Source organism: Oncorhynchus keta, chromosome 22 (genome assembly GCF_023373465.1).
Source record: "Oncorhynchus keta strain PuntledgeMale-10-30-2019 chromosome 22, Oket_V2, whole genome shotgun sequence".
In the NCBI taxonomy this organism is placed as follows: Eukaryota; Metazoa; Chordata; class Actinopteri; order Salmoniformes; family Salmonidae; genus Oncorhynchus; species Oncorhynchus keta.
Window position 1 is genome coordinate 19,967,124 of NC_068442.1, and position 9,708 is coordinate 19,976,831.

Consider the following 9,708-nt stretch of genomic DNA (forward strand, 5'->3'; position numbering starts at 1 on the left):
GTTCCATTTTGTGAATTCTTGGTTGGTGAGCGGAACCCAGACCTCACAACCATAAAGGGAAATGGATTGTATAACTGATAGAAGTATTTTATGTTCCTTTTGATGGCATATAAATGTACAAGTCTGCTGTTAATAATAATGCAGAGGATATTCCCAAGGTTGCTGTTGACGCATATCTCACGGTACTGTAGTTATTGGGATCAAATTTGTCTCCACTTTTTTGGATTGGGGTGATCAGTCTTTGGTTCCAAATATTGGGGAAGATGCCAGAGCTGAGGATGATGTTAAAAAGTATAGCCAATTGGAATTTGTGGTCCGTATATTTTGTCATTTAATTTAGGATACCATCAACACCAAAGGCCTTTTTTTGGTTGAAGGCTTTGCATTTTGTTCTTTAGTTGCTTCAATGTAATTGGAGAATCCAGTGTGTTCTGGTAGTCTTTAATAGTTGATTCTAAGATTTGTATTTGATCATGTATGCTTTTGCTATATGTTATATTTTTATAGGGCCAAAAAGACTGGAGAAGTGGTTTACCCATACATCTCCATTTCGGATAGATAACACTTTGTGTTGTTGTTTGTTTTGTGTTTTCCAATTTTCCCAGAAGTGGTTAGAGTCTATGGATTCTTCATTTACATTGGAGCTGATTTCTGACGTGCTATTCCTTCTTTTTCCGTAGTGTATTTCTGTATTGTTCTAGTGATTCACTATAGTGAAGGCATCGGCTCAGGTTTTATGGGTCTCTGGGTTTTGGGGGGATAGGTTTCTCAATTTCTTTCTTTGGTCTTTGCATTCTTCATCAAACCATTTGTTTTTGTTGTTAATTTTCTTAGGTTTTCACCTTGAAATGTTTAGATTAGATAGGGAAGCTGAGAGGTCAAATATACTGTTTAGGTTTTCTACTGCCAAGTTTACACCTTCACTATTACAGTGAAATGTTTTGTCCAGGAAGTTGTCTAGGGGTGGAAGGGATTGAATTTGTTGTTGCCTAACTGTTTTTTTCGTAGGTTTCCATACTACTTTCCTTCCAACTATAGCATTTCTCAATATTATTCAGTTCCTTTTGCTCTGATGCCTCATGATTGTGTATTGCTCTGTTCTAGTAGACTGTGATTTTGCTTTCATCTGATAGGGGTGTCAATGGGCTGACTGTGAACGCTCTGAGAGACTCTGGGTTGAGGTCAGTGATAAAGTAGTCTACAGTACTACTTCCAAGAGATGAGTTATAGGTGTACTTACTGTAGGAGTCTCCTCGAAGCCAACCATTGACAATGTGCATCCCAGCGTGCGACAGAGCTGCAGGTTGTGACCTGTTTTTGTTGGTTATGCTGTCATAGTTGAGCCTAAGGGAGCATATGGAGGAGGGAATGCTGTCACCTTCAGGTAGGTGTTTGTCCCCCTGTGTGTCAGGTAAAATTTTTTATTTAACCTTTATTTAATTAGGCAAGTCAGTTAAGAACAAACTCTCATTTAGGTTCCCACAGATTAATACATGTCCCTGGGCCTGGAAATGGTTGATTTCCCCCTACTGGATGGAGAAGCTGTCTTCATTAAAGTATCGGGATTCTAGTGCGGCGATATAGGCAGCACACAGGAGGACATTTTTCTCTGTTGAGATACTTTCCTTTTGAATTTCTAGCCAAATGTAAAATGTTCCTGCTTTGATTAATTTAATAGTGAGTTAGGTCTGCTCTATACCAAATTAGCATACCCCCCTGAGTCCCTTCCCTGTTTCACACCTGGTAGTTTGGTGGATGGGACTACCAGCTCTCTGTAACCTAGAGGGCAACCAGTGGGTCCATCTCCTCTATACCATGTTTCTTGTAGGATGTCTGTATTTCTCATTTCTTTGGTGAAGTCCACTTTAGTCAGATGACCTCACGCCTTGGATATTCCAGGATGAGATAGTAAAGGCCTTGTGTTCCATAAAGTGTCCAATGTTGTTAGTCGTGTGGTTTAGTCTCAGACCAGTAAGTGTGAGCAGAGTCTTGCTGGTCTGGGCGGGGTGTCAGTTGATCTGTTGCTCCTGTGTGAGGTGTTGGGGCTGCGTTTGAGGGCAATGTCCTTTAGGGTCCTGGTGAAGGTCGGCACTGCGGCCTTGTATAGGTGGACCTGGTCTTAAAAGCTGTTTAAGTCCATGGTGGAGTGGTGGGCCAGGTAAACATTTGGTTTTGAGGCACAGTCACGGGAAATGCTTTCGTTTACCCCCTGTATGGTAGCAGGGTGGAAGTATTTTCGTGGTAGCAGGATGGAAGTCTTTTCGTGGTAGCAGGGTGGAGATAACCACTTGTGCGCCTGACTTTACTCCCTTGAGTGCTGTGGCTTTACTTTCCTGCTGTACTCTCAGGTCATTTGTGCCTGAGAGCAGATCATTTGTGCCTGAGAGCAGGTCATTTGTGCCTGAGAGCAGGTCATTTGTGCCTGAGAGCAGGTCATTTGTGCCTGAGAGCAGATCATTTGTGCCTGAGAGCAGATCATTTGTGCCTGAGAGCAGGTCATTTGTGCCTGAGAGCAGGTAATTTGTGCCTGAGAGCAGGTCATTTGTGCCTGAGAGCAGGTCATTTGTGCCTGAGAGCAGGTCATTTGTGCCTGAGAGCAGGTCATTTGTGCCTGAGAGCAGATCATTTGTGTCTGAGAGCAGATCATTTGTGCCTGAGAGCAGGTCATTTGTGCCTGAGAGCAGGTCATTTGTGCCTGAGAGCAGGTCATTTGTGCCTGAGAGCAGGTCATTTGTGCCTGTTTGGACACCAGAGTTTAGACACTGTGTGTTTGGGAAAAAGTTAATTTTAATATTTATATATATTTCCCGTTTGAGGCCAAATAGAGGGGGTGGGGGGTTGGCTGACAGAGGGGGTGTTCAGAGTGGATGGGATCCCCTGGGCTTGGGACTGGGGTGAACTGTTCTGCTCTGGTGTCGAGACTTTTGTCAGGATCTGAGGTGGGCTGTTCTGCTGTCTTCTCTGCGGGAGTGGCCAGCTCTCTAATGGGTTGTTCTCTGTCACACGTCATCTGCCTCACCCTCTCCTCCAGCACACTCCTCCACTCCTCTAGTCCTTTGTTCTTCTCCCTCCTCTGCTTTTTCTCCTGTCGATGTTGTCTCACCACAGTCCAGAGTGCAGACATGTCTCTCTCCACCTTCAGCTCTCTGGGTCTGGTTGAGCAGGTGTTGTTGTGCTGAATTTTCTTTTATTTTCTCTCTCTGTCTCTCTCTCTCTCTATATATATATATATATATATTACGCAAACACGGGCGAGAGACGACAAGCAAGCAGATGTGTTTTTGTTACAATGATAATTTATTAAATGTAAAATATCTTTAGCACAGATTAACAATCACACACTTCCATCTATTGTGAACGCCATGGGGTTGGAAATAAACATTCCACAAGGATCAACAAAAGCACACAGTCCTGTTGGAGTCCTATCTTCTCCTTCATGACATAGATAGATCTTCATGTTAGACTGTTATCTCAGACAGGCTGGGTCCTAGGGCTGAGGCAAATCTCATATACTGGTCCTAGTTTCAGTGACCCTTTTATCATGTAAGCTTGTTCTGTAGCCTACACAGTTCCAATTCTTGATCTATAAAAAAAAGAACAAGACCACACCGCAATCCATTTCCCCTGTCTGCTCTCTTCACCAGAGTAAAGGAGTATGCTCTCCGGCGATAGTTGTGGACGCAGCCACTTAACCAGGCTTTAGTTGGTAACACTGTACAGATTGGATTGCCTCTCTGCTTTGCTTCAACCCTTCCCACATCAACACAACTGAACAGAACCTTGACCAGAACGGTTCGACCACAGTAAGAATGACAGTTAAAGGAACAGAAGAGAACCACCCACAGGAGTAAGAAAACTGTAAGACTTCACACGTTGTCCAGGATATCATCGTCTGGTTCTTTTTTATTATTCTCTTTTCATTTTTTTTATTACTTTTTTTATAGTTGATTTTCAGCACATGCCATATGAGAAGTTTGGGATTATAAAAGTACCTGAAAGAAGTGCTAGAGTTTCAGCATGCATAGCTGTTTGATATTTACATGTTCTTATGTACAGGACAGGACAGGACGGGATGGGACAAAAACAGACTGCTCTACAGTACTGGGTGTATTTACAGGTCAGGGGTCAGGGGTTAGAGGTCAATTACATAACTACAGACGTCTGGGTAAAGTTTCACGCATATTATCAGAGACAGAATGACAGAGCACAACCTTGAAGAGGCAGAAAGAAAACATGTTTTTTTAGACCTGTTTTTTTTCTCTGGTACAATACCCCTATGCTAACAAATAGCACAATGCTTGTTTTATTATTGTTGTAGTATACAAGCGGAGTGATTGGACATGGTTAAAGATCACCACAGTAACATGTTATACTATGAAGATAACGCCAAATAACTGAGATACAGTAAACTGCTTCAACACTACTATCTCTGTTCTCTCCCACCTTGCTTTTCAATACAAATACCTTTAGCTGTTTTCGGAGGGAAAAAAACTAACCCTCTTTTCACCACAATTTCCTGGTATCCAATTGGTAGTTACAGTCTTGTCCCATTGCTGCATCTCCTGTATGGACTTGGGAGAGGCAAAGCTCGAGAGCCATGCGTCCTCCGAAACACGACCCCGCCAGACCACACTGCTTCTTGACACACTGCTCGCTTAACCCGGAAGTCAGCCGCATCAATGTGTCGGAGGAAACACCATTCAGCTGGCGAACAAAGTCAGCGTGCATGTGCCCGGCCGTCACAAGGAGTCTCTAGAGCACGATGGGACAAGGACATCCCAGCCGGCCTAACCCTCCCCTAACTCGGACAATGCTGGGCCAATTGTGTGCCGCCTCATGGGTCTCCCGGCTGTGATACAGACCGGGATCGAACCCGGATCTGTACTGATGCCTCTAGCATTGTTATGCAGTGCCTTAGACCGCTGCGCCACTCGGGAAGCCCGAATTGTGGCTGTTTAACCGTTAAATGTTGCACAATACTTTCCAAAGTATATTTTCATTATTTTGAAAATTGGAAGACATAAATGTGATCCGGGACCAGTTTCCAGAGCAGTGAGGGTTCTGGCCAGACAGGGTCAGGTTACTACTGCTGATTTAGTGCCTGTTTTTCCATCTCTTAAAGCATATAGATTCTCCCTATGCAGAGGTTGGGTTTCTGTGTGTGTAAATGTATTGGAGACGCTCTGGTTGGCTAGGACCCTGCTACATTTTTAGCATATTGCGGGAGTGATTTTAGTCTTCTCCCTATTCCCTCTTTTCAGTTCTGGTTATTTGTGTACTGTCTAGGGGACAGTTGGTGTAACCCTCTCCTCTCCACTCACCAGTGTGTGGTGGTCAGGTCGGTCTAACATGAACATAACAACCCTAAGAAAACGGAGACATTTCTCTGTAAAACTATGTATTTCAGAATCAGAATTGACATTGACAAGATACTAGTATAAAAACAGAAAGAGACATTGGTTGGTCAACGCCTAAAATGTAAAGGTATTATCTATAATTTACATGATTATACAACACATCTGTTGGGTTACTGTACATGTCTGGAGTGAATGAGTGGGTGTGTCTGTGAGAGTGTATAAGAGTGTTTAAATCAGAGAGCGTGTGTGTGCGTGCGTGTGTGTGAGTGTGTGCGTGAGTGTGAAGTTTGTGTGAGGTTTGTATGAGGTTTGTGTGTGCATGTCTTTGACCCAGCCCATTCTCCTGCTCTCTCTCTTCCTGTGATAGATACAGACAGACAGACAGACAGACAGACAGACAGACAGACAGACAGACAGACAGACAGACAGACAGACAGACAGACAGACAGACACTGGTGGAGGGTGGTTCAGCTTGTTAATGTCTAATCTCATCAGGTTTATCTATTACAGGGGTCACCAGGTCAAGTAGTGAGAGGGCAGCGCTAAACACCAAGAAGATAACCCCTGTGTACACACACTCACTCTCTCCTCAATTCTCCTTCCCTCCCTTTCTTTCTGCTGTGTGCACAGTTTCCCACAGAGTCCACAGCTGTGCAGTGTAGTATTTTCAGGTCAGGTGTAAATCATTCCAATGTATTGCTTGACCACCCTTTACCTAAAACAGTGTGAAAACGAGGACCTTGGAAGCAGAGTGAAATGAGCAGGCAAATATATTCCATCTTCCAATGAGTTTGTGTGTAGGTCTCTAAAGCAAATACCTTAACTGAGAGTTAGCTAAATGATGTGCAACCCTGCTTTTGAAGTGTGCATGTCTGGGTCTGGGTGTCTGTTAGACACTGACTGACATTTGTAAGCCTTTGATATGCCAGTCCTGTGAGGTGTGTAGAGTTATCAGTGTGCTGGCAGGGAGGGAGACAGCAGAGAGATGCAGTTGTTTCATCTGCTGTTTCTAACTGCCTCAATCTGCTACTACCAACACTGAGTAGGAAGTTTGTTTAGTGTGTCTGTATTTCTCAATGAGAGTGTGTAAGTGTGCATGCACTTTATTCTGTGAATGGGTGTGTGTGAGAGTGTCTTTCTAGATTTTAATGAGTGTCAGTGTGTGTGCGCGCCGGAGCAGTTTGGGCATTTTTCAGTATGTGTGTCTATTCCTGTGTTAAGCTCTGCCAGCTTGGACTGCTGATGCTAGAATGAGTCTCAATGAGGCTGGGCCTTTGAAGTGGGTGCATATTAGTGTGTGTGTGTGTGTGTGTGTGTGTGTGTGTGTGTGTGTGTGTGTGTGTGTGTGTGTGTGTGTGTGTGTGTGTGTGTGTGTGTGTGTGTGTGTGTGTGTGTGTGTGTGTGTGTGTGTGTGTGTGTGTGTGTGTGTGTGTGTGTGTGTGTGTGTGTGTGTGTGTGTGTGTGTGTGTGTGTGTGTGTGTGTGTGTGTGTGTGTGTGTGTGTGTGTGTGTGTGTGTGTGTGTGTGTGTGTGTGTGTGTGTGTGTGTGTGTGTGTGTGTGTGTGTGTGTGTGTGTGTGTGTGTACAGGCTTTTGCTGCTGTGCCAGTGCACTGCACTAAACAGTGCTCTGCAGTCTTTCATCAGTGCTCTCCACCAGTCTCATTTGTAGATAAATAGCAGTGAGCCAGGGATAACTATTTAATGTGTGTCTATAGAAGTCAGCTCCGGAACAGTCTCTTCTCTTCTCACAACGTCACAGCAGCTTTTAGCCAGCAGCAGGGCTATATGAAAGATCCCTCTGAGTGCCTGACTTCTGGCTGTAATTCTCTCTGACGTCTGTTTCAAATGCTGTGGAATCTCTCTTCCTGTCGCTCTCTCTCTCCTTCTCGTTCCCCCTCTCCGCTCCTAATTACCAACTGTGACGGTAATTAGGGAGGCATGTCTCAGTACAGTTTGACTACAGACTACGGAATACTGGATTTGAGATGTTAACTGAGAAATACAGAAGTAATTTCCCACTTAATTAGAGAGTATAGGGTAGGGAGGGTTGTCTGTTGTCTGAGAGAAGAGAGACAGGTAAGGGGCAGTGGGGTTTACGAGTGTGTGCATGCATGTATATAGTGTGTGTGTGTGTGTGTGTGTGTGTGTGTGTGTGTGTGTGTGTGTGTGTGTGTGTGTGTGTGTGTGTGTGTGTGTGTGTGTGTGTGTGTGTGTGTGTGTGTGTGTGTGTGTGTGTGTGTGTGTGTGTGTGTGTGTGTGTGTGTGTGTGTGTGTGTGTGTGTGTGTGTGTGTGTGTGTGTTTACAAGAGCACTATTCTAAACATATTACTCTTAAGGGGTGTATACCTCTCTTTACCCTGGCAAACCTCTGAAATAAAAGCCAAATGTCTGACTTCCCTCATGAATCCCTAGATGATGTGAACATAAACAGATGTGTAATCATCACATATATACTGTATGTTCTCTTATACAGTCTATTTATAGAACCCTCTGGCTCTCCACTGCAATGAGAAGAGCTGCTCCCTCCTCCCCAGTCTAGAACCTCGTGGGTCACATCTTCTGTCCAGAAAACAGCCCTTGCGGTGCGCAAACCTCCACAAAATAACATCCAAATATTGCAGCTATAGAGATTGCAAGTCCAACATATTTTGGTGTGTTTGCTTTAAATTTGAATGAACAGTTGTCACCATCCCATGGAGATTGTGGCATTCTAAAATTGTAGTATTTTTTTTTTTTTGCAGAGATTTGTGCTGTTTTGTGGACAGTTAGCATTGTATTTACCACATATACATCAGCATGCACTCTGGATAGTTAGCAGTCCTGTTCACACACAATATAGAAATAAATATATGTATATAAATATATATACAGGGCCATGGTCCCCATGGTAACACTGTCCCATCATTATGGGCTGTGGCAGAGAGGGGTGTCTCTGGGGTTTATCCTCTCGATATCTCTATCTGTCTCTCTCCATTTGTATGGAGTTCCTCCTCTGTCTCGTACAGATGCTCTGGGGTCATGCAGGAAAGATGGTGGGGGGGGGTCGCTGAGCCCAGATGTGTGTTTATTCTGGTGGAGGTCTTGGCAGCATCTTTAGAGTGGCAGGATCTCATTTGTCTCTTGGCAGACGGGAGGGTTTCTGTGTATCTCTCTGATGGTCCTCTCCTCCCACAAAGATAATGTTGATCAGGGTCCTCCATGTTGTGTGTGTATCTCTCTCTCACTCTTTCTCTCTGTCTGTGAGTTCACAGCTACAGGGGTCAGCCACCACAGTGTACTGTGCAGTAGCTCCGAAGCTGGAGGGTTTCGGAGGTATGTACTTCAACAACTAATTCTGCTGCCTACCCTCCCCCCCAGCCCAAAGAACAGGCCACTGCAGCCAGCCTGTGGGAGCTAAGCGAGTGCCTGGTCTCAGAGAGGCCTTCGGGCCAACAGGCCGTCTGATGGACATTCCCACTGACTATCAACAGCCTCATCAGGACTAGAGGAGCGAGGAGGACTAGCCAATCAGGAATGGAGGGGGAGGGAGTGGAGATGAAAACCAATCACGTTTGTACATTGAGTGGACTGTAGAAAGCTGCCAAACCTTTGAACTGGACCGTCACATCACTAAGGAGTAAAATACATGTACAAATTCATCTGATCTAATAGCTACACTGTGGCTACAGGTTGAACTGTGGTAGTTTAACACTAAAGGGAGAGGAGAAGAGAGACGGTCCGAGGGGCAACACATCCCCTCTGACCGTCTTTGTGGCAGGGAGAGTTCACCAGTTCCAGCCAAAGTGGGCCTGTGTTTTTCACTCCAGTGTGTTGCCACCTGCATCCCACACTGTGTATCTTCCCTCTGTGCCTCTAGTCTCCTCCTGTATATATCTATTCTACGTCTGTCTACAGAGATATAGGGAGTGGTGAGTATCATTGTGCTAGTTTAGGGGGATTGAAGAGGGGTAGGAGAAATAAGGAGGTATAATGTAATGCCTATATACATAGAGGTATAGTTTCGTGGCTATATACAGACGCAGTAGTTTTGTTTCATACGAGGCCCTACTGTATATTATTTACATTCACATCATGGGCTAAATGGGACTCACTGTCATCACTTCTCCCCTCTACAGTTAAAGACCTCCAACCTACATATTATTACATAGAATACTCTACAAAATGCTATTTACAATGAGGAGGTACTGTATCTTTGTCATGTTGAGTCAGAATTGCGTCCGTAGCTACTGGTGATGCCAGAGGAAGAGGGAATCCAGGAGTTTTAGTAGTTGAATCAAACATGAAGTCTTTTTCTTGGGTGTTAGGTTTTGTTGTAATTTGTTTCTGTCAATAATCTCGTCATGAAAGACAA

General features: G+C 44.4%; 1 protein-coding gene and 1 pseudogene across 1 annotated transcript in view; one reads left to right on the plus strand and one right to left on the minus strand.

Annotated features, from left to right (window-relative positions):
• Positions 1-8,801, plus strand: part of LOC118377824 (WW domain-containing oxidoreductase-like) — a 202,841-nt pseudogene extending 194,040 nt beyond the window's left edge.
• Positions 7,545-9,708, minus strand: part of LOC118401144 (transcription factor Maf-like) — a 65,222-nt gene continuing 63,058 nt past the window's right edge. Inside the window, exon 3 of the mRNA XM_035798419.2 lies at positions 7,545-9,708. This exon is cut by the window's right edge and continues 154 nt beyond it. The gene's annotated coding sequence lies outside the window, so the exon portion shown is untranslated.